At 47.0% G+C, this 27164-nt stretch overlaps 1 protein-coding gene across 1 annotated transcript in view; it reads left to right on the forward strand.

The window, feature by feature from the left end:
- LOC140494219 (uncharacterized) overlaps nt 1-27164 on the forward strand; it is a 122827-nt gene that overhangs the window by 39621 nt on the left and 56042 nt on the right. The window lies entirely within an intron of this gene.

Genomic DNA, 27164 nt, shown 5'->3' on the forward strand with positions numbered 1-27164 from the left:
CCGTGCCACCCTTCGGTGGGACCTTTCTCTCTGCTAGGGTCTGTATGCTCTGAGGAGCAGCAACCAGGAGCTAATTAACATTGTTTTGCACAGCTTGTGGGCAACATCAAGTATCGAGTAAAGAGACAGGCCACCCTGGCTGCTCGAACCTCTTCCTTTATCTAAATCTATTAGTTTCTATTTGTTTCTTCCTCATCAGCATGTCTAGTTTCCCCTTTAAATATTCACTTCAACCAATCCCTACAAGTCCCAGAAAAGCATCTCCGAGAAGTTTCACCAGACACAGAGATGGAACAAGTGGATTGCTATATGAGGAAAGACCAGAGAGACTACACCTCTGGAGTTTAGAAGAGTCCAAGGTGATTTAATTGTAACAGATTAGATCCTGAAGGGATTTGACCGAGCGGATGTGGAAAGGATGATTCCTCTTGTGGAACAATCTAGAGCTAGGGCTCATGGCTTAAAAATAAGGAAGGGCAGGGCACATTAAAAGCAGATGAAGAAACTTTGGTTTTCTTTCAGAGGGTTAAAAGTTTTTGGAATTCCCTTCACTGAAAGGCAGTGAGTGTTAAAATCTTAAAAAATTTAAAGGCAGAGATCGATATATTCTTGATTCCTACGGGTGAAAGGTTTTTGGGGATAGACAGGAATGTGGTGTTGAGGTCATGATCATTAGATTAGGTTAGATTCCCTACAGTGTGGAAACAGACCCCTCAGCCCAACAAGTCCACACCGACCCTCTGAAGAGTAACCCACCCCCCTCTGACTAATGCTCCTAACAACTATGGACAATTTAATGATGGCCAATTCACATGACCTGCACATCTTTGGGATCATATTGAAGGGCGGAACAGACTGAAAAGGCCGAGTGGCCTACTCCTGTGCCTTTTTAGTACATTCGTATTCACACCTCTCTTCAAGTGATGAAGCTGCTTCTGAGGTCCCTGCTGGGTTTCCTGTGTCTATCATGTATCGACATGGTCTTCCCTGAAAGAGGGAATGTTCTCTCTGTAGCCACTCTATCAAAACTTCTGATCATTTTAAAGATCTCCAATATGTCACCTGCCAGCCTCTTTTCTTTGAGAGAAGAGCACCTGGCTGTCAAATCTTTCCCAATCTGTGTTATTCACAGTTTTTCTGGTGTTACCCTTCTCTGCACCTTCTCGAGTGCCTTGCTAGGTTATCCTATCTCAGGTAAATGGGCAAAAGTGAGGACTGCAGATGCTGAAAATCAGAGACTAGATTAGAGTCTAGCTTCTGATGAAGGACTTTTGCCCGAAACATCGATTTTCCTACTCGTCGGACGCTGCCTTACCGGCTGTGCTTTTCCAGCACCACTCTAATCTATCTCAGGTAAATGTCCACCACAGCATGTGATACTGTCACTGTGGCCTAGCCAATGGTTAGTAAGGGCTTGGCCTAACCTCACCACTTTTAAAAATTTTATCCCGTCAGACGCAAAGGTGTTTGGGTTGCTTTTTTGGTTGTTGACTTGCTAACGTTCAGCACCTTATTGAGCAAATAAAAACCGAAAGAGTTGTAAATCAGAAGCAAAAACAGGATTTGCTGGAAAAGCTCAGCGGGTCTGGAGCATCTGTGCAGAGAAATCGGAGTTAACGTTTCGGATCATTCTGAGGAAGGGTCACTCAACCTGAAAAGTTAACTCTGATTTCGCTGCACAGCTGCTGCCAGACCCGCTCAGCTTTTCCAGGAATTTCTGTTTTTGTACACCAGGTTTAACGATGAGTGCATTTGTACTGAGTAGACTGTTATACTCTGCTCCACTTCAGATCGACAGAGTTGGCCCACACACCCAGAATGTCTCTGCTCTCTCTCATGGTCAATAGCACATGTACCAACCACTGCATACATGTGGCACTTTGCACAGGCTGTTTAGTGACGGCCTGAGTAGTCAAATAGCCCTCCTTCATAAACAATAAGGGGCCAGTGTCTTGGGACAATTACAGGAGAGGATCCCATGCCTCAGTGAACTGCGCTCTCCTCTAAATTGGATCTGCAGCAAAGGTGGGAAAATAACCAAGACGGAGTTAGAGGGTGAGGATGGGCCGCTCTCACACACCCTCTAGTGGGAAGCTGAAGAACAGCAAGAAACTGCAGGAACTAGGTTTCGTTCAATGGGTGGAAATGAATGCTTTTGAAGGACACTTTAATTGAAAATTAGTTTTCTTTGAAAACTTTACCAGATTTAATAACAAGGATCATTTCTTGTCAGCAGTCAGAAAAGCTCTGGGTTCAAATGTCATTCCAGGCACTTGATCATGAAAATCAAGGTTGAAGTCCTACTGCATTGCTATGGGAATGTTGCACTGTCAAAGGACCCATCTTTCAGATGAGCCACTAAACCAAAGCCTGGTCTACCCTCTCGAGTGAATGTAAAAGATCTCATGGCACTGTCTGAAGAAGAACAGTAAAGCTCCCCATGGTGTCCTGATTAATATTTGTTGCTCAATCAGATAGATAATTCATCTCCCAATTCCCCAAAGCTCACCATCTACAAATCACAAGTCAGGAGTGTGATGGAATACTCCCAATGTGCCTGAATGGATCCAGCTCCAACAACATTCAAGAACCTTGATACCATCCAGCACATATCAGCCGGCTTGATTGGCACTAAATTCACAAGCATCCACTCCACCATTGACGCTCAGTAGCAGCAGTGTGCATTATCTACATCAGTGTTCCTCAACCTTTCCGTATTCAATGCCCCCTACTTATCCTTGAAATCATGCAATGCCCCCAAATCACCAAAGTCTGTTTTTGCACATATAACTGCAATACATTGTAGACAATACAAGAACTAGTTGGATCCTCGTTATTTTGAGTAAAGTCCATGCTATACTGTGTGCACTTCTTCTTACTCGATGAGGCAATTTTTACACTGTCGCTCTAATACCCTGATGGAATCTTGGGTATTACCTTATCACGATGATTTTAAGATGCTCAGACAAGTGGCAAAATTTGATTGGCTAATTAGCTGTAATGTGCATTCATTCTGCCACCCGGTAGAACAGTTGAAAAGCTGTGTTTCGTCTTCCTAGAAACGACACGAGTTCGGTGATATTGATCTCGGCAGTAGAATCAGTGCCGACTGCGAACAAGTTCAAATGGTTTGCCATTCACAGAGAAGACTATCAATAATAGCGCAGCAACCAATCAGAGCGCATGCCTCCATGGGTGCGGGGAAAATAACAGACTCGTGTTATGCGACTATCCACCTGCACACAGCAACGTTCTTCAAGGACACGGCAGTCTTCCAAGTGATTGGTAAGTTCTCTACAAAGTCGTTCAGTGCCCCTTTGCCACCCCTTTTGACTTCAACACCCACTGAAGGAAGGCAAACGCCCCTCAGGGGGCGCTTCGGTCTCATTGAGAAATGCTGATCTACAAGATGCACTGCAGAAATTCACCAAAGATCCTCAGACAGCACCTTCTAAACACACAACCACTTCCAACTAGAAGCAGATACATGGGAACATCACCCCCTGCAGAATCCCTTCCCAGCCACTCACCACCCCGACTTGGAAATATATCACTGTTCCTTCACTGTCGCTGGGTCAAAATCCTGGAGTTGCCTGCCTAACAGCATCGTGGGTCTACCTACAGCACACGGACTGCAGTGCTTCAAGAAGATAGCTCACCTCAACTAAGGATGGACTATAAATGCTGGCCTAGCTGACAATATGCACATTCTGCGACTGAGTCAAAAAAAACATAAATTCACATGCCGAGGAGGAACAAAAGCAAAGAAGAGCAGAGGCTGGAATTCTGAAACGATCACAAAAAATGCTGGAGAAACTCAGCAGGTCTCCAGGCAGCATCAAGAGCAAAGAGGGATGGGCAATAAATACTGGTCCAGCCAGTGATACCCATGTCCCAGGAGCAAATACAACATATCAGTAAAAACAGATGATTTGGTGATTTATCTCATTTCTGTTGTGAGAGCTTGCCGTGTAAATGGGCTGCTTTGCAACGGTGACCACACCTCAAAACTTCTTCATTGGCTGTAAACTGCCCTGGGACATCCTTAGGTCTGCAAAAGTGCTACATGAATGCAGGAACTGTTTATTATTTTCAGTAAATTGTTGAGATGATCGCTTGTTTTTGAAAATAGGATTTTGGGATAATTTTGGACATCAAATGTAGCTTTTCCAATGTTGGGTTTTGGATTTCTGTTTAACTTTCTGTGAATTTTTTTTTAGTTACAGTTGCCTTTGAGGTAAACTATCCTGGTAGCTTCAAACTCGAGTCTTCAGATGAAATTCCTAACAGCAGCAAGGAGTCTATTGACGCAAAAATAGCCCTCTCCATGATTGTGATTGAACAGATAGCATAGAAGGTTTTGTCTGATGTCTTTTTAAATCATTTTCCTCCCTTGCTCCCCTAATCCCAGCTTCCTTGCAATGCCAAATCCCCCAAGGAAGGATAGCATCATAACAAACTCATCATTTACAGATGTGAATCGATATCACAGACTTTTTACTAACATAGAACATAGAACATAGAACAATACAGCACAGAACAGGCCCTTCGGCCCACGATGTTGTGCCGAACTTCTAACCTAGATTAAGCACCCATTCATGTACCTATCCAAATGCCGCTTAAAGGTCGCCAATGATTCTGACTCTACCACTCCCACGGGCAGCGCATTCCATGCCCCCACCACTCTCTGGGTAAAGAACCCACCCCTGACATCTCCCCTATACCTTCCACCCTTCACTTTAAATTTATGTCCCCTAAACATCTATAGAATAATAACTTGCACTTACATACCACCTTCCGACCTGTGACTTGTACTGTCTTAGAAGGATAAGGACAGCAGATACATGGGAACACCACTCTGCAAGTTTCCATCGAAACTATTCTACATTTAGACTTGGAAATGATCAGCTGCTCCTTCAGTGTCACTAGGCAACTCAGGCACAGCTGTCAATGTGAAGTGATTAAAGGCAGAGATGGGTAAGAGCCCAGAGTTAAGGGAGTACCAAGATGCTGAAATAAAGTCAGAAATTGCTAGAGAAATAAACTCAGTAGATGTGGCACCGACTGTAGAGGGAGAAACAGAGTCCACTGTGACTCTTCTTCAGAACTGAGGAGAGAGGTGAAAAAGGAATGGGTTTTACATTCGTGCTAAAGCTGGGGGAGGAGCAAGTGTAACAAAAGGGGAAGGTTCGAGGCTGAGGGAGATTAGAGATCACAGGTACCACATACCAAAGGGTGTGGCAATGATTGTAGAGAAATGATTAAGCATAGATCCAGATTAGGTGTTTAAAGCAGAATATAAATCTGAAGCAAAACCATGAAAACAGGTGGAGGGGGAGGAAAAATATCACAATGGAGGTAGAGTTCACAGTCTGAGACAGAAATGCTGGAGGATGTTACAGTAATGGTATTGGCGCTGTAGCATTTTCTATTTACCTCAGTGTTTGATAGGATGGTTGTAGGCCAGAGTTTAACAACAGCTGTGCTCATAAACTCCCCTTGCTGCAAACTTGGCAGCACATCATTGGAGGACATGACAAGGGCAGAGGATGGATGTCAGTCTGTTCAGAACTGAGTATAAGCCAGCTCCAGGGGCAGTAGCAGCTGGAACACCGCACAGACTGAAGTGGAGTGTTAGCGGTGGATGGGCAGGGAGAGCAGCTCGTGTTCCTTGCTGTCTGGCGTCAGTAAGAGTCACGAGATTTACAGCATCCTCTTTTCACCTTTCCCTGCACTGACTCTGAGTGAAGTATCACAGTCTCCTATCAGAGGACTGATCTCTACACCATGCCAGGACTCACCGGGTCATTAAACTGCCATTTTCCATAGGGTAACCCCTTGCCAGGCACCCTTAGTCCAAACATGTCGCCCTGTCCAATGGAAACCATTCCCTCACTGCTGCAGGTGAGCCACAGGACTGACTGTTCTTATGAAACAGCAGCTTGTCTTTGGCATGAATTTCTAATTGCTGGATTCTTACCACATGGTTACAGCATTCTACCTGAACAGTCGCTGAACATCAATTTATAATAGCAAGTAGCAAGAGAGCTAGTTGGAGATATGGCCAAATTGGCCAGGTAGCTACTAAAGCTAGAGGGCCCCCTTATGGTGACACGGTGGCTCAGTGGTTAGCACTACTGCCTCACAGTGCCAGGGACTCGGGTTCAATTCCACACTGTCTATGGGGGATTTGCACATTCTCCCTGTGTCTACTTGGGTTTCCTCTGGGTGCTCCGGTTTCCTCCCACAGTCCAAAGGTGTACAGATTAAGTGGATTAGCCATGGGAAATGCAGGGTTACAAGGGTAGGGTGAGGGATGTCTTTGGAGGGCCGGTGTCGAAGTGATGAGCCAAATGGCCTGCTTCCATACTTTAGGGATTCTATGATTCTTTCTGAATCCAACTATGGCTGGACAAGCAATTTCGCATCTGCAAGAATTCTGTTCAGTCCTGGGAATTGCAACAGAGGAGAGGGGTATATTGGTCTTGTGCTGGGAGGGGGTATTGCAAATCCACCAGATGGTACCAGTGGTAAAGATGGTTTTCTGTTACCTGGTTAACGCTAGAAATCTAATACCTGGTTAAAAGGGTTGCATTATGAGAACCAGTTGCAAAGATAAGGCTTATATACTCATTCTGAGTAAGGACTAGACTCGAAATGTTAACTCCGTTTCTCTCTCGATAGACCTGCTGAGTTTCTCCAGCAATTTCTGGTCTTGTTTCAGATTTCCAGTGTCTTTGTTTTAATGTAAGTGTAGATCTCGAGTAGGTGTATATAGCTGAATATAAATCAGCTCTGCTGAACGCAAAAGACCAGAGAAACCAGACACTGGAGGGAGAGAAAAAGAAGGCAGATTTGGGAGATAGATAAATACTCTGGATTTTAATGTCACAGTTCATCCTGAAATGGTGTTTCACGTTTAATGAGGGAGCTTGAATTCCCACAGTACTTACCTCATGAAATCTGGGCATCTTAAAATGCAGTGAGGCAAGGTTCCATTCTGAAGAACTCTCCAAGCCTGTCCCAACATCACCACGAATTCAGATCACACTGCTCCAAGCAAAATTAGGAGCAAAAACATCATAAAACAACCCAACACTGAAGCATTGGGAACCAGATGCTAAGTGGTTACCAGGGAACCAGCAGTAACCGATTACCAGGATCCAGCACTAAATGGGTAACAGGATTCTGACATTAGCCAGGCACTTGGAACCTAGGGTTAACCAGGTACTCAGAAACAAGCCTAGCAGGAGTGTTGCTGAACAAAGAGACCTTAGAGTGCAGGTTCATAGTTCCTTGAAAGTGGAGTCCCAGGTAGATAGGATAGTGAAGAAGGTGTTTAGGGTGCTTGCCTTTACTGGTCAATGCATTGAGTATTGGAGTTGGAAGGTCATGTTGCAAATGTACAGGACATTCGTGAGGCCACTTTTGGAATATTGCGTTCAATTCTGGTCTCCCTCCAATATGAAGGATGTTGTGAAATCTGAAATGGCTCAGAAAATGTTTACGAGGATGTTGCTAGGGTTAGAAGATTTGAGTCACAGGGAGAAGCTGAATAGGCTGGGGCTGTTTTCCCTGGAGTGTCAGAGGCTGAGGGGTGACCTTATGGAGGTTTATAAAATCATGAGGAGCATGGATAGGGTAAGTAAGCAAGGTCTTTTCCCTGGGGTGGGGGAGTCCAGAACTAGAGGGCATAGGTTTAAGGTGAGAAGTTAAAGAATTAAAAGAGACTGAAGGGGCAACTTTTTCACGCAGAGGGTGATGCATGTCCTGGATGGGATTTATCCTCGGATTCTCTGGGAAACCAGGGAGGAGATTGCAGAGCCTTTAGCTTTGATCTTTATGTCATCATTATCAACAGGAATAGTGCCAGAAGACTAGAGGATAGCAAATGTTGTCCTCTTGTTCAAGAAGGGGAGTAGAGATAACCCTGGTAATTATAGACCAGTGAGCCTTACTTCAGTTGTGGGTAAAGTATTGGAAAAAGTTATAAGAGATAGAATTTATAATCATCTGGAAAGGACTAAGTTGATTAGGGATAGTCAACACAGCTTTGTGAAGGGTAGGTCATGCCTAATTGAGTTATTCGAGAAGATGACCAAACAGGTAGATGAGGGTAAAGTGGTTGATGTGGTGTATATGTATTTCAGTAAGGCATTTGATAAGGTACCCCATGGTAGGCTATTACACAAAATACGGAGGCATGGGATTGAGGGTGATTTAGTGGTTTGGATCAGAAATTGGTTAGCTGAAAGAAGACAGAGGGTGGTGGTTGATGGGAAATGTTTATCCTGGAGTTCAGTTACTAGTGGTGTACCGTAAGGATCTATTTTGAGGCCACTGCTGTTTGTAATTTTTATAAATGACCTGGATGAGGGCATAGAAGGATGGGTTAGTAAATTTGCAGATTACACTAAGGTCAGTGGAGTTGTGGAAAGCTTTGGAAAGGGTTCAGAGGAGATTTGCTAGGATATTACCTTTGTATGGAGGGAAGGTCTTACAAGGAAAGGCTGAGAGACTTGAGGCTTTCACAGAGCTTTCACAACCTTCTTATAATCCGGTGACCAGAACTGTACGCAATCCTCCAAGTGCAGCCGCACCAGAGTTTTGTACAGCTATAACATGACCTCATGGCTCCGAAACTCAATCCCTTTACCAATAAAAGCCAACACACCGTATGCCTTCTTAACAAACCCATCAACCTGGGTGGTAACTTTCAGGGATCTATGCACATGGACACCAAGATCTCTCGGCTCATTCACACTACCAAGAACCTTACCATTAGCCCAATACTCTGCATTCCTGTTACTCCCTCCAAAAGTGAATCACCTCACACTTTTCTGCATTAAACTCCATTAGAGAGAAGGTTGAGAGGTGACTTCATTGAGACAAGTTAATCAGAGGTTTAGATAGGGTGGACAGTGAGAGCCGTTTTCCTCAGATGGTGATGGCTAGCACAAGGGGCTTTAAGTTGAGGGAAGATAGATATAAGACAGGTGTCAGAGGTAGTTTCTTTACTCAGAGTAGTAGGGGTGTGGAACACACTGCCTACAACAGTAGTAGACTTGCTAACTTTAAGGGCATTTAAATGGTCATTGGATAAATATATGGATGAAAATGGAATAGTTTAGGTTGGATGGGCTTCAGATTGGTTTCACAGGTTGGTGCAACATTGAGAGCTGAAGGGCCTGTACTGCACTGCAATGTTCTATGTTCTATGTGTATGAAATGAGCTGCCAGAGGAAGTGATAGAGACTGGTACAATTACAACATTTAAAAGGCATCTGGATGGGTATATGAATAGGAAGGGTTTAGAGGGATATGAGCTAAATGCTGGCAAATGGGACTAGATTAATATAGGATATCTGGTCAGCATGAACGAGTTGGACTGAAGGGTCTGTTTTCATGCTATGCATCTCAATGACTCTGTGATTTTATTAACTGCGTGATGGGAACCAATCTTTACCTGGTTAACAGGAATTGGACACTAACTGGGTACCAGGAGAGACAGTAACAGGGCAGCAGGAATTGGACTACTATACTTTATTAGATAAGAGTATCAGAAGGTATATATAGAAGGTATAGAAGGTGCAGAAGGAGATGGGATTTAGATACAGAGCAGCGATGATCTAATTGAATAGTGCATTGGCTTGAGGGACTGAATGGTCTCTACTTCTTTCTATATCCCTGCGACATCAACACCTTGGCTAATCATGTTGTGAAGAGTGATGCTGCCTGACTGTGGTGCACATTACTCATGGAGCAATGTCCCATGTCATGGGAAGCTGCTGACTTGCTCAGTGATATATCGCCAGGAAATCCTGTTGGCAACAACTGAGAGGAGAGTTTCCAACTCTTCGCCTTCCAGCTCCTCCAATTTTACACCTCAATGCGGGTTTTTCACTTTCGCCATCTCCTGCTGTCTGTCACTGAATCCTTTTCTAGTCATGTCTATTGTCTGAGATTGTCCACTTTTCCCTCTTTGTGGTCAGTCCTAATTCCATTGTGTACCTCACTTTCTGTCCTCTGTCTTTGCTCAATAGATGACAGTAACGTTTCAATCTTTTTGGGGCTACTTTCTTCAATGCTCCCACAGTCTTTACCCTCCCGGTGATGTGTTGCTTCCTGATCATTCCCTTTCTCATCGCTGCATACATCCCTCTCAGTATCCTCATCCAATTAATGTCCCGTTATCATTTCTGTCTTCTGGAATTGTTTGTCTCTGAGCTGTTAACACAATTACAGCAGACAGTCATGATTTGGAGATGCCGGTGTTGGACTGGGGTGTACAAAATTAAAAATCACACAACACCAGGTTATAGTCCAACAGGGTTAATTGGAAGCACACTAGCTTTCGGAGCGACGCTCCTTCATCAGGTGATAGTGGAGGGCTCGATCGTAACACAGAATTTATAACAAAAATTTGCAGTGTGATGTAACTGAAATTATACATTGAAAAATTGATTGTCTGTTAAGTCTTTCATCTGTTAGAATACAGTGATAGTTTCACTTCTTTTCATGTGGAAATCACAAAACCTTTTTTTAAAAGTTGCATCCTCGGGTTAGCTGTTAACAATGGACAATATGTTGAAGGTGTTAGCCTCCTGTGTTCTCTGTCTATGACCTGATGTTTAGATTGATTCTAATCTAAAAAGTGAGAGTTTTACATAAATTCATGCAGTTTTTGAGTTCAGAGTTCTACATGAATGTATGCAGTTTTTGAGCAAAGTGCAATGTAACTCTGCAAGTTCAAATTCACCCCACAAAATATATGTGTGCATGTGGGTCTTTGTCTGTCTATGTGTGTGTGTCTGTCTGGGGTGGGGGTTGTGAGTGTGAGAAAGTGTGTGTGTGTGTGTGTGTGTGTGTGTGTGTGTGTAGTGAGTGCAGAGTGTCTTAAGTCTGTGAGGGGGTGCATATGTGAGTGTGGGAGTGTGTGTCTATACGGGTGTGTGTGGGTGTCTGTGTGCACGTCTGTGTGTACCTGTGTCCGTGTGTAAGTGAGAGTGTGTGTGTGTGTAGGAATATCTGTGTGTGTGTGTGTAGTGCAATGGTGGTCACCTGTAATGTGACATGAACCCAAGGTCCCAGTTGAGGCCCTCCCTATGGGTACCGAACTTAGCTATCAGCCTCTGCTCGGTCACTTTATTCTGCTGCCTGTCCCAAAGTCCACCTTGGAGGATGGTCACCCGAAGGTCCGAGGTTGAATGTCCTGGACCACTGAAGTGTTCCCCAACTGGGAGGGAACCCTCCTGTCTGTTGATTGTTGTGCGGTGCCCATTCACCCGTTGTCGTAGCCTTTGCTCAGTTTCCCCAATGTACCATGCCTCAGGGCATCCTTACCTGCAATGTATAAGATAGACAACGTTGGCTGAGTCACATGAGTACCTGCCATGTACAAGGTGGGAGGTGTTCCCATGTGTAATGGTGGTATCTATGTCCACAATCTGACATGTCTTGCAGTGTCCACCATGACAGGGTTGTATGGAGTTGTCCTGAGAGCCGGGCAGTTTGCTACGAACAATGATCTGCTTGAGGTTTGGTGGTTGTTTAAAGGCAAGTAGTGGAGGTGTGGGGAAGGTCTTGGTGAGGTGCTCATCCTCATTGATAATGTGTTGCAGGTCACGAAGAACATGGCGTAATTTTTCAGCTCCTGGGAAGTACTGAACAATGAAGGGTACCCTGTTGGTTGCAGCACGTGTCTGTCTCCTGAGGAGGTCATTACGGTTCCTTGCTGTGGTACATCGGAACTGGCAGTCGATGAGTTGAGCATCGTACCCCGTTCTTGTGAGGGCATCACTGAGTACTTCCAGGTGTCCGTCACGTTCCTCCTCATCTGAGCAGATCCGGTGTATGTGTAGGGCTTGTACTCTCGACTGTCTGTCTCATTCTTGGACACGTGCGTCTCCATCAAGGATGGACACCTCAGCACCACACTCTACCGCAAACCCACAGACAACCTCACAATGCTACACTTCTCCAGCTTCCACCCAAAACATATTAAAACAGCCATTCCCTATGGACAAGCCCTACGCATACACCGGATCTGCTCAGATGAGGAGGAATGCGATGGAAACCTGGAAGTACTCAGGGATGCCCTCACAAGAACGGGGTACGATGCTCAACTCATCGACTGCCAGTTCCATCGTGCCACAGCAAGGAACCGTAATGACCTCCTCAGGAGACAGACACGTGCTGTAACTGACAGGGTACCCTTCATTGTGCAGTACTTCCCAGGGACTGAAAAATTACGCCATGTTCTTTGTGACCTGCACCACATTATCAATGAGGATGAGCACCTCACCAAGACCTTCCCCACACCTCCACTGCTCACCTTTAAACAACCGCCAAATCTCAAACAGATCATTGTTTGTAGCAAACTGCCCGGCTCTCAGGACAACTCCATACAACCCTGTCACGGTGGACGCTGCAAGACGTGTCAGATTGTGGACATAGATACCACCATTACACATGGGGACACCTCCCACCTTGTACATGGCAGGTACTCATGTGACTCAGCCAACGTTGTCTATCTTATGCGTTGCAGGCAAGGATGCCCTGAGGCATGGTACATTGGGGAAACCGAGCAAAGGCTACAACAACGGATGAATGGGCACTGCACAACAATCAACAGACAGGAGGGTTCCCTCCCAGTTGGGGAACACTTCAGTGGTCCAGGACATTCAACCACGGACCTTCGGGTGACCATCCTCCAAGGTGGACTTCGGGACAGGCAGCAGAGGAAACTGGCTGAGCAGAGGCTGATAGCTAAGTTCGATACCCATAGGGAGGGCCTCAACTGGGACCTTGGGTTCATGTCACGCTACAGGTGACCACCATTGCACTATACACACACAGATATTCCTACACACACACACTCTCACTTACACACGGATACAGGTACACACAGACGCGCACACAGACACCCACACACACACTCCCACACTCACACATGCACCCCCTCACAGACTTAAGACACTCTGCACTCACTACACACACACACACTTTCTCACACTCACAACCCCCACCCCAGAAAGACACAGACACATAGACAGACAAAGACCCACATGCACACATATATTTTGTGGGGTGAATTTGTACTTGCAGAGTTACATTGCACTTTGCTCAAAAACTGCATGAATTCATGTAAAACTCCGTTATCTCACTTTTTAGATTAGAATCAATCTAAACATCAGGTCATAGACAGAGAACACAGGGGGCTAACACCTTCAACATATTGTCTAGCTATCACCATTGTTCACAGCTAACCTGAGAATGCAACTTTTAAAAAAAAGGTTTTGTGATTTCCACATGAAAGAAGTGAAACTATCACTGTATTCTAACAGATGAAAGGCTTAACAGACAATCAATTTTTCAATGTATAATTTCAGTTACATCACACTGCAAATTTTTGCTATAAATTCTGTGTTACGATCGAGCCCTCCACAATCACCTGATGAAGGAGCGTCGCTCCGAAAGCTAGTGTGCTTCCAATTAAACCTGTTGGACTATAACCTGGTGTTGAGTGATTTTTAACTTTGTACAGCAGACAGTGACCTCTAAAGGTGAACTGGAGAGCTGCAACCATATGAACATTGAGACTCTTCGACTGAAGGTGATTTTGCAATCTGCGCAGATTAGGAATATAAACATTGTTTTACACCAGTTCACAAATCCGCAATGCTAGAAAGGAAATCATTCCATCTGTGCAAATGCACAAAATTAGCCCCTGTAATTGAACATAGGAATGCAGAATAAACTTAGATTGAAGCTAATTTGACCACTCAGGAACACTGTGTGTAAATGATCATTATCGGGAACCTGAAACCCATTCTAAAAGATGAAAGACTTAACAGCAATCTAGGTTTGAGAGTGTGGTGCTGGAAAAGCACAGCAGGTCAGGCAGCATCCGAGGAGCAAGAGAATCGACATTTTGGGCATAAGCCCTTCATCAGGATTCTCCTGCTCCTCAGATGCTGCCTGACCTGCTGTGCTTTTCCAGCACCACACTCTGGAATGTGACCTCTAGCATCTGCAGTCCTCACTTTCTCCTAGCAATCTCGGTTCGTTCAATCATTGCATGCATGACACTGTGATCTTTTGCTGTAAATTCTTTGTCTTATGATCCTGCTCCACAACCACCTGAAGGAGCAGCACTCCAAAAGCTAGTGCTTACAAATAAACCAGTTGGACTATAACCTGGTGTTGTGTGATTTTTAACATTCTGGGGAAGTGAGTGTAGTTGCACATTTTATTATTAATTCACGGGATGTGGATTCTGAAGATTCTAAATATAAAACATTAACTCTGTTTCTCTCTCCATAAATACTGCCAGACCTGTTGAATACTAGGACCTCCCCCCCCCCCTCCCCCTCACCTTCCACCCCACCATCCTCTGGATATATCACATCATCCTCTGCTATTTCCGCCTACTACAAACAGACCCCACCACCAGGAATCTATTTCACTCCCCACCACTATCTGTGTTCCTGAGAGACCCTTCCCTCCATGACTCCCTTGTCAGGTCCATGCCCCCCACCAACCCACCCTCCACTCCTGCCACTTTCCCCAGCCTCCGCAAGAAGTACAAAATCTGCTTCCACACCTCCCCCCTCATCTACATTCAAGGCCCCAAAGGATCCTTCCACATCCGTCAGAGATTTACTTTTACTTCCAGACATATCACCTACTGTGTCCGTTGCTTTTGATGTGGTCTCCTCTACACTGGGGAGGCAGGACACTAACTTGCAGAATGTTTCAGAGAACATCTCTGGGAAACATGCACCAAACAACCCCACCGCCCCGTGGCCGAACACTTTAACTCCCCCTCCCACTCCGCCAAGGACATGCAAGTCCTGGACCTCATCCACCGCCAAACTCTCGCCAACCCATGCCTGGAGGATGAACACCTCATCTTCCACCTAGGGACCCTCCAACCACACGGGATCAATGTGGATTTCACCAGTTTCTTCATTTCCCTTCCTCCCTCACCTGATCCAGTTCCAACCTTCCAACTCGGCACCACCCTCATGACCGGTCCTAGCTGTCCATCCTCTTTCCCATCTATCCACTTCACCCTCCTCTCCGACCTATCACCATTACACCCACCTGCATCTACCTATCGCCTTCCCAGCTACCTTCCCTCCATTCCCAACCCCCTCCCATTTATCTTGGGCCACGTTCCTGATGAAGAACTTATGTTTGAAATGTCGACTCTCCTGCTCCTTGGATGCTGCCTGAGCTGTTCTCCTTTTCCAGTACCACACTCTCAGAGCTGCTGAGTACATGTGACAATAAATCATAATTCGAATTCTGAGTTTGTACGGCATTTTTTGAGACCTTTCAGAATTCTGGAATCTGCAGTATTTATCCACAGAATGTGAATATATTTCTTTTTACTTATCCACAAAATGTGGAAATTGTTGGCTGGCCCAGCATTTATTGCTCAACCCTACTTGCCCTTAAGGTGGCGATAGTGAGCTGCCTTAGAATCATGAAATTATAAAATCCCTACAGTGCAGCAAGAGGCCATTCGGCCCATCAAGTCTACACCAATCCTCGGAACAGCATGCCACCCAGACTCACTCCCCCCAACCTATTCCTGTAACCCTGCTGCAGTCCATGTACTGTAGGTTGACCCACAATGCCATTAGGGAGGGAATTCCAGGATTCTGACCCAGCAACAGTGAAAGTACAGTGATATATTTCCAATTCGGCATGGTGAATGGCTTAGAGGGGAACTCGCAGGTGTTCCCAGGTAACTGCTGGTCTCTCGTGTTCAGGTTTGGGGGACTGATGAGTCTTCCTATTGCAATGTTACTCTGTGAAACACAGAGGAAGGCACTGCTGCATCGGGGAGAGCATGTGCTACACAGCAAATGATAGACACATGTGTGAACTGTAGGACAGGATCACGATGCAGCCCATACTGACTCCATCTCTCACACATCACATTTCCAGACGTAGTGTCTTCTGTAAGGTGTCAGAAACTCCTTGGCACAGGTAGAACTTGAAATAACTCTATGAAGGCTGGTATCCTCTCAACACAGTCACCCCTTATTTATATGTGCTAGTACATGACACTGACCCAGCTAGCACAGAGCTGGCTCCTAGAGTGAGCAGAACCCTGACACTCCTGTTTAAAGCTGTCAGCCGGGATTCCCAGATTGGACTGGTTAACAACCCTAACACCACAACTCATATTAGAGTCATAGAGTCATAGAGATATACAGCACGGAAACAAAACCTTTGGTCCAACTCATCCATGCCGACCAGATATCCGAACCTAATCTAGTCCCATTTGTCAGCACCTAGCCTGTATTCCTCTAAACCCTTACTGTTCACATCCCTGATGAAGGGCTTAGCTCCAAACGTCGACTCTCCTGCTCCTCGGATGCTGCCTGACTGGCTGTGCTTTTCCAGCACCCCATTTATTGTCTTTCTTACTATTCATATACCCATCCAGATGCCTTTTGAATGCTGTTATTGTCCAGCCTGTGAAATCCACCTGGCTGACCTCATTCCAATCACCACAGAACCCAAACCAAATAAAGTAGTGCTGCAACAAAAAGAGTGACATAATGGGGAAAGTCAGTCCTCAGAAAATGATCAAAATGATCTGTTTTACTGCTGCATTGGATGGCCAGGGAGGCAGTGCCACCTGGTGGTGCTTTTGAAAAATGACAAGCAACATTATGAACTTGGGTTTGCCTGCAGTGCCAGTTAGGGGCAGAGTCACCCCATGCAGCCCCAGTAAGTGGCATAGTCTGTTACATTTGCCATTTGATGTGATCCTCCCTGATGTGGGCAGCACGGTGGCACAGTGGTTAGCACTGCTGCCTCACAGCGCCAGAGACCCGGGTTCAATTCCCGCCTCAGGCGACTGACTGTGTGGAGTTTGCACATTCTCCCCCGTGTCTGCGTGGGTGTCCTCCGGGTGCTTCGGTTTCCTCCCACAGTCCAAAGATGTGCAGGTCAGGTGAATTGGCCATGCTAAATTGCCTGTAGTGTTAGGTAAGGGGTAAATGAACGGGTATGGGTGGGTTGCGCTTCGGCGGGTCGGTGTGGACTTGTTGGGCCGTAATGTAATCTAAACTCTGTGTAGTCAAAACTGTTGCAATTTGAGTTTCATTGAATAAATACAGGTCACAGTGTGGAATTGTCAAGAAGATAGGGATGGAATATATAGCCCAGGTTGTTGAGTGAGACAAGGGAGGATATAGCATCTCTGGCCACAGGGAAGGGTGCTAGAGGCCTGGAGGACAGCCAATATGGTACCATTAGTCAAGAAAAAAGCAAGGGATAAACCAAGAAACTAGATACCAGTCAGTCGAACCTCAGTGAAGGGGAAACTACTGGAAGCAATTCTGGAAGACAAAATTAATCTGCATTTGGAAAGGCAGGGATTAATGAGGAACAAGGTAAAAACAATGACTGCAGATGCTGAAAACCAAATACTGGATTAGTGGTGCTGGAAGAGCACAGCAGTTCAGGCAGCATCCAACGAGCAGCGAAATCGACGTTTTGGGCAAAAGCCCTTCATCAGGAATAAAGGCAGTGAGCCTGAAGCGTGGAGAGATAAGCTAGAGGAGGGTGGAGGTGGGGAGAGAGTAGCATAGAGTACAATGGGTGAGTGGGGGAGGAGATGAAGGTGATAGGTCAGGGAGGAGAGGGTGGAGTGGATAGGTGGAAAAGGAGATAGGCAGGTAGGACAAGTCAAGGAGACAGTAACTGAGCTGGAAGTTTGAAACTAGGATGAGGTGGGGGAAGGGGAAATGAGGAAGCTGTTGAAGTCCACATTGATGCCCTGGGGTTGAAGTGTTCCGAGGCGGAAGATGAGGCGTTCTTCCTCCAGGCGTCTGGTGGTGAGGGAGCGGCGGTGAAGGAGGCCCAGGACCTCCATGTCCTTGGCAGAGTGAGAGGGGGAGTTGATTTGTTGGGCCACGGGGCGGTTTGGTTGATTGGTGCGGGTGTCTCGGAGATGTTCCCTAAAGCGCTCTGCTAGGAGGCGTCCAGTCTCCCCAATGTAGAGGAGACCACATCGGGAGCAACGGATACAATAAATGATATTGGTGAATGTGCAGGTGAAACTTTGATGGATGTAGAAGGCTCCTTTAGGGCCTTGGATAGAGGTGAGGGAGGAGGTGTGGGCACAAGTTTTACAGTTCCTGCGGTGGCAGAGGAAAGTGCCAGAATGGGAGGGTGGGTCGTAGGGGTGTGTGGACCTGACCAGGTAGTCACGGAGGGAACGGTCTTTGCGGAAGGCGGAAAAGGGTGGGGAGGGAAATATATCCCTGGTGGTGGGGTCTTTTTGGAGGTGGCGGAAATGTCGGTTGATGATTTGGTTGATGCGAAGGTTTGTAGGGTGGAAGGTGAGCACCAGGGGCGTTCTGTCCTTGTTATGGTTAGAGGGGTGGGGTCTGAAGGCGGAGGTGCAGGATGTGGACGAGATGCGTTGTAGGGCATCTTTAACCACGTGGGAAGGGAAATTGCGGTCTCTAAAGAAGGAGGCCATCTGGTGTGTCCTATGGTGGAACTGGTCCTCCTGGGAGCAGATACGGCGGAGGCGGAGAAATTGGGAATACGGGATGGCGTTTTTGCAAGAGATAGGGTGGGAAGAGGTGTAATCCAGGTAGCTATGGGAGTCAGTGGGTTTGTAAAAAATGTCAGTGTCAAGTCGGTCGTCACTAATGGAGATGGAGAGGTCCAGGAAGGGGAGCGAGGTGTCAGAGATAGTCCAGGTAAATTTAAGGTCAGGGTGGAATGTGTTGGTGAAGTTGATGAATTGCTCAACCTCCTCGCGGGAGCACGAGGTGGCGCCAATGCAGTCATCAATGTAGCGGAGGAAGAGGTGGGGAGTGGTGCCGGTGTAATTACGGAAGATCAACTGTTCTACATAGCCAACAAAGAGACAGGCATAGCAGGGGCCCATACGTGTGCCCATGGCTACGCCTTTGGTCTGGAGGAAGTGGGAGGATTCAAAGGAGAAATTGTTAAGGGTGAGGACCAGTTCGGCCAAACGAATGAGATTGTCAGTGGAAGGGTACTGTTGGGGACGTCTGGAGAGGAAAAAACGGAGGGCTTGGAGGCCCTGGTCATGGTGGGTGGAGGTGTAGAGGGATTGGATATCCATGGTGAAGATAAGGCGTTGGGAGCCGGGGAAACGGAAGTCTTGGAGGAGGTGGAGGGCGTGGGTGGTGTCTCGAACGTATGTGGGGAGTTCCTGGACTAGGGGGGATAGGACAGTGTCAAGGTAGGTAGAGATGAGTTCAGTGGGGCAGGAGCATGCTGAGACAATGGGTCGGCCAGGGTGGTCAGGCTTGTGGATCTTGGGAAGGAGGTAGAACCGGGCAGTGCGGGGTTCCCGGACTATGAGGTTGGAAGCTGTGGGTGGGAGATCTCCTGAGGTGATGAGGTTCTGTATGGTCTGGGAGATGATGGTTTGGTGATGGGGGGTGGGGTCATGGTCGAGGGAGCAGTAGGAAGAGGTGTCCTCGAGTTGGCGTTTGGCTTCAGCGGTGTAGAGGTCAGTGCGCCAGACTACCACTGCGCCCCCTTTATCCGCTGGCTTGATGGTGAGGTTGGGATTGGAGCAGAGGGATTGGAGGGCTGCACGTTGTGAGGGTGAGAGGTTGGAGTGGGGGAGGGGGGACGACAGGTTGAGGCAGTTAATGTCCCGGTGGCAGTTGGAAATGAAGAGGTCGAGGGCAGGTAATAGGCCAGCGTGGGGTGTCCAGGTGGATGCAGTGTGTTGGAGGTGGGTGAAGGGGTCCTCGGAAGGTGGGCGGGAGTCCTGATTGTGAAAGTAAGCTCGGAGGCGACGGAAGAATTGTTCAATGTCACGTCGTGTATTAAATTCATTGATGCGTGGACGGAGGGGGATGAAGGTGAGTCCTTTGCTGAGGACTGATCGTTCGTCCTCAGTGAGTGGGAGGTCTGGGGGGATGGTGAAAACTCGGCAGGGCCGGGACCTGGGATCTGGTGCGGGTGTGGAGCTGGGAGTGGGGTCGGAGCCAGTACCTGGAGTGGGTGTGATGGTGGGGGGAATGGGGGTGGAGGCATGAGCTGGGGTAGTGTTCCCCTTGGGGTTCTGGGGTTTGGGGACAGTGACAGTGGGGTCTGTGGGGGGCGTGTCAGCAGAATGCAGGTGAGTGGCGCTGGTGGGGACAGAAGTGGTGGTGACCACAGCAGTAGGGGTGGAGGAGGTCACTGAGCGTGTGGCATCAGCGATGATGTGAAGGGTGGAAGTGATGTCAGGTGTGATGCATGAGGAATTGTGTGGGGTGGAAGTGGCTGTGGGAGTGGCCATGATGGGGGCAGAAGTGACATCATCAATCAGCGTGGGGGTGGCAGCTGCATCAGCCGCATGGCTAATGGCGTTTCCGAGGCCAGGGGAATCTTCTGGAATGTTTGAGGAGCGCTGGTTATAGAAGTGGGTGGATAAAAGTTTGTTGTACTTACAGTTTTTGATGTTTGAGATGGAATTGAAATACTGTTTGTTGAGAGTATGAATTCTCCTGAGGATGTAGTACAGAGTGGGTCCTTTGCAATTCTGAGAGAGTGTGGCCCTCAGCTGAGGCAGGGCTGACTGGAGAGAGGTTAGGTGACGGCGCATTGCTGCAAGTGTGGAGTGGAGGATCTTGAAGGAGAACTGTTGCTGGTGTTTTTGAATCTGTAGTCTGCACTGTTTGTCCTGTTCGGGTCCGAACTCTGCTGGTTTAAAGGTGGTCTGGAGTCCGTGTGGGATGAGTTGGTTATGGAGACAGGCACTGAGGAAGCAAATGTGGCTTCCTCATGAGGAACAGTCAGCATGGTTTTGTTAAGGGAAAGTCACATCTGACCAACTTAGTTGAATTTTTTAAACAGGCGGCCGGGTGTGCAGATGAGGGCAATCCATTTGATGTCTACTTGGACTTCAGCAAGGCTTTTAATCTGGTCCTGTATGGGAGATTGATAGTGATGGTAAGAGCCCTAAAGATCAAATGCAATTTGGCAAATTGGATTGAGAATTGGTTGAGTGGCAGGAAGCAAAGGGAGATGGTTGAGGTGTGCATTTGTGACTGGAAGCCTACGTCCAGAGGAATTACACATGGGTCAGAGTTGGGGCCCTTGCTGTTTCTGGTACATATCAATGAATCGAGGAGGTTTGATCAGTGAGTTTGTGGATGTTATGAAAATTGGTGAGGTGGTTATAGTGAGGAAGATAGCCTTAGACACAGGAGGATCACATCAAATGGCAGAACAGGCTTGAGGAACTGAATTGCTTACTCCAGCTCCTCATTCTGATGTTCTATGTTCTTATATAGACAGGCTGGTCGGATGTGCTATGAAATAATTCCACAAAGTCTGGTATCCCGTCACCAAGTCACCTTTTATTCACATGTGCACAGTACAAGACACAGGCTCAGCTAACACAAAGCCAGGTCCGAGAATGAACAGAACCTCAGATCTAAACAGGAGTGTCAATCTATCAGCCAGTGCTCCCTGATTGGACCATGTTAACAGCCCCAATCAGGGAACTCATATTCTAAGAGGTCCACCTGGATGTCCTCGTTCCAATCGCTACATCCCTTGCCCTCTAAGTCCAGGCACGTAGGCCCATTCTTGTTCCTGTAGCTACTCCCAGGGCATTTTCATACCAGGTCTGGCTTCTCCAACTCTGCCTTGGATACAGGCAGCATATACCAGACCATAGCCTGCCCCTTGTGCCCAGAGCGTCTCAGCCGAAGCTCACCTTCAGGCGGTAATGGCATCGAGGCTGCCACATCTACCATGCCCATCTCTCTCAGAGGTTTCTTCAGCACTGGGTGGAGGGTGAGGACCCACCGCTGCTGTTCTGAGGGGCCGGGGATGCTTTGCTCCCGCACTGTTTGAAGGTTGCAGCTTTTATGTGGTTTAGGCGCTTGTTCAGGACCACCTCTCCTACCTGAACTTTGTATGTCAAGGGACCTGACCTCATATCGCCCATGCCTTTTACCCATGCAGGGCCATTCCCTTGTTTCAACACCAAACCTTGTCCCCTGTAGAAAACTACCTCTCTCACTTAGCAGAGTCTTGTGTCTAGCACTGGTGTTCCTGATGCTGTCCCACCCTCCCCTTCCAGGTCCAAGAATGTAAGATTTAACCTGGTGTAGAGTCTTCTCCCATTAGCTACTCTACTGATGCTATCCCTGTAGGTATATGAGGGGTGGTCCTATAATCAAACAGGAACCGGGGCAGTTTGGCATCTGGTGAAGCTGTAGGCTGTTTCTTCAACCCTACCTTCAAAGTTTGGACTGCTCTTTCTGCCAGACCATTGGATGGTATGGAGCTGTCCTTATTTGCCAAATGCTATTTGACTTCAGGATAGACACAAAATCCCTGCTCATAAATGATGTCCCATTATTTGTGACCAACAATTCCGGGAGTCCGTGTGTTGCAAAAGACACTTGCAACTTTTCAATTATCATCCTTGTGTTTGATTAATAAACATTCAACCACTTTGAGTGAGCATCCACAATGACTAAGAACATTGAGCCCATGTCCATTGTCGATGTGTAACTAAGTCCAGAGTTTACCCGGCCATTCCTAATAATGTGGGGTTGCTGTTGGCGGTAACTTTTATCCTTGTGGCACTCTGGTCACTGCCCTATCAAATGCAGCCATGTCTGCATCTGATCCTGGTCACCAGACATAATGTCTCATCAACATCTTCATTTAGATAAGCCCTGAATGACCCTGGTGGAGCTCAGCCAGTATCTGGGCTGTGACCTTTACTCGGGACAATCACTCTCGCTCCCAATAATAAAATGCCACCCTCTCCTGTGATCTGGTCTCACCAGGTCGAGAAAGGTTTCAGTTCTGGTTGTGACGGCTCTTCGGTTTCCCCTGTCACAGCCAGCTCTTTCAGTTTCACCAGGATCGGATCTTTCTGCGTCCAACTCTGATATTGTCAGCTGTACCTGAAGGGTGTCCAGAAAGTTTTAAATTAGAATAGACTCTTCCAGTGGAGGTGCCAGCGGTGGTGTGTCCACCAGTGGGAGGTGCCTCAAGGCCTCTGCATTTGCCAATTGACCCCCCCGGACAGAGTTCTAACCTGTAACTGTGAGCAATCAGAGGTAAGAGTCCACCGCTGAATTTGACCTGAAGCTATGGGTGGCACAGCCCTGTCCTCTTTGAGTAGCCCTAGCAGGGGCTTGTGAGTTACAAATACACATCCATAAAGGTTTTGATGGAACTTTCTCACACCAATGCCAAATGTTCCTCCTCTATCTGGATGTGTCTTTGATCAGCATCAGCCAAAGTCCAGGAAGCAAATGCTATTGAGTGGTCCTCTCCGTTGGGCCAGCTCTGAGCCAATACTACCCCAATACTGTATCACATGTCAGCATCACCTTTCGCTTCGGATCATAGTGGACCAACACCTTAGACAACGATAGCTGCTTCTTCAATTCCCTAAAGACTACTTCTTGGCCACGTGACCATTTCCAAGGTCGACCCTTTTCAATAGAAGGTGTAATGGTGCCAGGATGGAGGCCAGGTTATGTATGAAGTTTTGTAATAATTCACCAATCCTAGGAAAGACCTAAGCTCCAGTACAGCCGGGGCTCCTTTGATCGCCCTCACTTTATCTTCCGATGGATGTAACCCAGTTTTGTCGACTCTGTTGTCCAAGTAGGTCACATTTTTCCCTCCTAAGGCATACCCCGCCTTGAGAAAACATTTAAGCACTGTTCCAAATTCTCTAAATGCTCCTTATTGGTCTTCCTGGTTATTAGCACCTCATGTAGGTAAATGGTGACCTGGGGTAGACCTTGTAAAATGTTCTCCATCGTTCTCTGAAAAAATGGCACAGGCTGCTGATTTCCCAAAAGGCAGTCTTGTATATTGGTACAAAACCTTGTGGGTATTAATTGTCGCATACCTCTGGGAATCCTCATCTAACCACAATTGCAGATATGTATTGCTCATGTCCAGCTTTGTGAGGGATCACCAGTTTTGCGTATACCTCCTCTACGTGAAGGATTGGGTATTTATCCAGCTTCAAAAAGCGGTCTATCATATGTTCAAAATCCCCACAAAGGCAAACCAACCCATTTGGCTTCACAATCAATACAACCAGTGCTGCCCTTTCAGCAAACTGGACCAGTTTGATGATTCCTTCCTTTTCCAGCCTCCTGAATTCTGCATCTACTTTTTCTTATAAGGCAATTGGCACTGGGTGGGCCTGACAGAATCATGGAACTGCTTCCTGGTCAATATGCAAGGTGGCGTTGACTCTTTTGATGGCCCTTAGGCCTTCCTGAAAAACTTCCGGATATCTAATTCGGACTTCACTCTGGCAGCCATTTTCTAATTGGAAAAGATTGAGCCAATCAAGTTGAATTTTCCTCAGCCAAGTCTGCCCCATCAAGCTTGGGCCCAAATGGTTTACTACAATCAGTGGGAAATAAACCAGCTGCTTCTGAGACACTAGTCAGTGTGCAGGTATCTCCCTGACAGAGAGAGAGAGGGGACTGATAGACACTAGTCAGTGTACAGATATCTCCCTGAGAGAGAGAGAGGGAGGGGACTGAGAGACACTAGTCAGTGTACAGATATCTCCCTGAGAGAGAGAGAGGGAGGGGACTGAGAGACACTAGTCAGTGTACAGATATCTCCCTGAGAGAGAGAGAGAGAGAGAGGACTGAGAGACACTAGTCATTGTATAGATATCTCCCTGAGAGAGAGGGGGGTGGGGGGGGTGGTGTGTGGGGGGGGATGTGGGAACTGAGAGACACTAGTCAGTGTACAGATATCTCCCTGACAGAGAGACAGAGGGGACTGAGAGACACTAGTCAGTGTACAGATATCTCCCTGAGAGAGAGAGAGAGAAAGAGAGAGAACTGAGAGACACTAGTCAGTGTGCAGATATCTCCCTGACAGAGAGAGAGAGAGGACTGATAGACACTAGTCAGTGTACAGATATCTCCCTGAGAGAGAGAAAGAGAGCGGAGGGACTGAGAGACACTAGTCAGTGTGCAGATGTCTCCCTAAGAGAGAGAGAGAGAGAGAGAGAGAGGGTGGTGGGGGGGGGGGGAACTGAGAGACACTAGTCAGTGTATGGATATCTCCCTGAGAGTAAGAGAGAGGGGACTGAGAGACACTAGTCAGTGTACAGATATCTCACTGAGAGAGAGGGGGGTGGGAAGTGAGAGACACAAGACAGTGTACAGATATCTCCCTGACAGAGAGAGAGGGGACTGAGAGACACTAGTCAGTGTGTAGATATTTTCCTGACAGAGAGAGAGAGACAAGGGACTGAAATACACTAGTCAATGTACAGATATCTCCCTGAGAGAGAGAGAGAGAGAGAGAGAGAGAACTGAGAGACACTAGTCAGTGTGCAGATATTTCCCTGAGAGAGAGAGAGGGGACTGAGAGACACTAGTCAGTGTGTAGATATTTCCCTGACAGAGAGAGAGACAAGGGACTGAAATACACTAGTCAGTGTACAGATATCTCCCTGAGAGAGAGAGAGAGAAAGAGAGAGAGAGAGAGCGAGAGAGAGAGAGAGAAAACTGAGAGACACTAGTCAGTGTGTAGATATCTCCCTGAGAGAAAGAGAGAGAGGGGACTGATAGACACTAGTCAGTGTACAGCTATCTCCCTGAGAGAGAGAGGGAGAGGGGACTGAGAGAGAGGGGGGGAGGAACTGAGAGACACTAGTCAGTGTACAGATATCTCCCTGATAGAGAAAGAGAGAGAGAGAGAGAGAGAGAGGAACTGAGAGACCAGACTAAGAGACCTGAAATGAAGTTGTACCCTTAATCTGTAAAGGTTTCCGGTTTAGGTTCTCAGCCTGGCAGAGATCTTACGTCAGTTGGTTAAGCTACAGTTAGAGTATTGTGTGCAATTCTGGAATCCACATTCTAGGAGGGATGTGATAGCACTGGAGAGGGTGCAGAGGAGATTAACCAAGATGTTGTCTAAGCTGGAGAGTTCTAGTTATGAAGAGCGATTGGACAGACTGGGTTTGTTTCCTTTCGAGAAAAGGAGACTGTGATAGCACATGAATGTGGTGTGTGAAATGATGAGGGGCATAGACAGGGGAGATAGGAAGAAACTTTTTCTCTTGGCGGACTGATCAATGATTGGGAACACAGACTTAAGGAAATGAGCAGGAATTTTCGAGGGGTTGTGAGGAAACATCTTTTCACCCAGGAGGGGGCTGGAAATCAAGAACTCACTGCCTGTGAGGATGCTAGAGGCAGAAACCCCCATAACATTTAGGGAGGCATTAACAATGAACTCGCGATGTGAAGGTATACAAGGCCAAGTGCTGAAAGATGGGATTAGAATAGTTAGGTGGTTGTTTTTGACCAGCCTAAACCCAATAGGCTGAGGGACCTTTTCTGTGCAGTCCATCTCTGTGACTCTAAGACTCTATATCACATCCAATAGATACATGAAATCCAGTCACTGCTCTGCCTGGGGATAAGGCACTGAGGGTTTTTTCTTTTGGCTCTTCATGGTATGCATGTGTGTCACTGACAGAGCCAGTATTTGTGTTTATCCCTAGCTCTGTAATTTCACAGGGCAGTTAAGATTTGCACAGGCACTGCCTGACCATTAGCCTGGCATGCTGGATTCCCTGGTCAGTGACATTACCAATACCACCATCCCTGAGCGATGCAAACCCTCCTTGGGCTGAGCCATGGTAGGAGATAAATCATTATAATGTCGGAGAGTTACATTCACTGATCTTACATTGAAATGTAAACTACAAAAGCTGGAGGAGGCCATTCCATTTTCAGGTCAGCTCCAGGATTCAATATGATCATCCAAATCAGTGTCTTGCTCCAGATTTCTCCCCAGACTTTTTGATCCCTTTAACCATAAAAACGATATCTAACTCCTTCTTGAAAACATTCAATGTTTTGGCCTCAACTGCTTTCTGTGGCAGAGAATTCCATGGACTCCCCATTCTCTGGGTGAAGACACTTCTCCTCATCTCACCCCTAAATGGTCTCACCCATTTCCTCAGACTGTGACTAGGAGAAAGTGAGGACTGCAGATGCTGGAGATCAGAGCTGAAAAATGTGATGCTGGAAAAGCACAGCAGGTCAGGCAGCATCTAAGGAGCAGGAGAATCGACGTTTCGGGCATAAGCCCTTCTTCAGGAATGAGGAGGGTGTGCCAAGCAG

Source organism: Chiloscyllium punctatum, chromosome 23, assembly GCF_047496795.1.
Source record: "Chiloscyllium punctatum isolate Juve2018m chromosome 23, sChiPun1.3, whole genome shotgun sequence".
Taxonomy (NCBI): domain Eukaryota; kingdom Metazoa; phylum Chordata; class Chondrichthyes; order Orectolobiformes; family Hemiscylliidae; genus Chiloscyllium; species Chiloscyllium punctatum.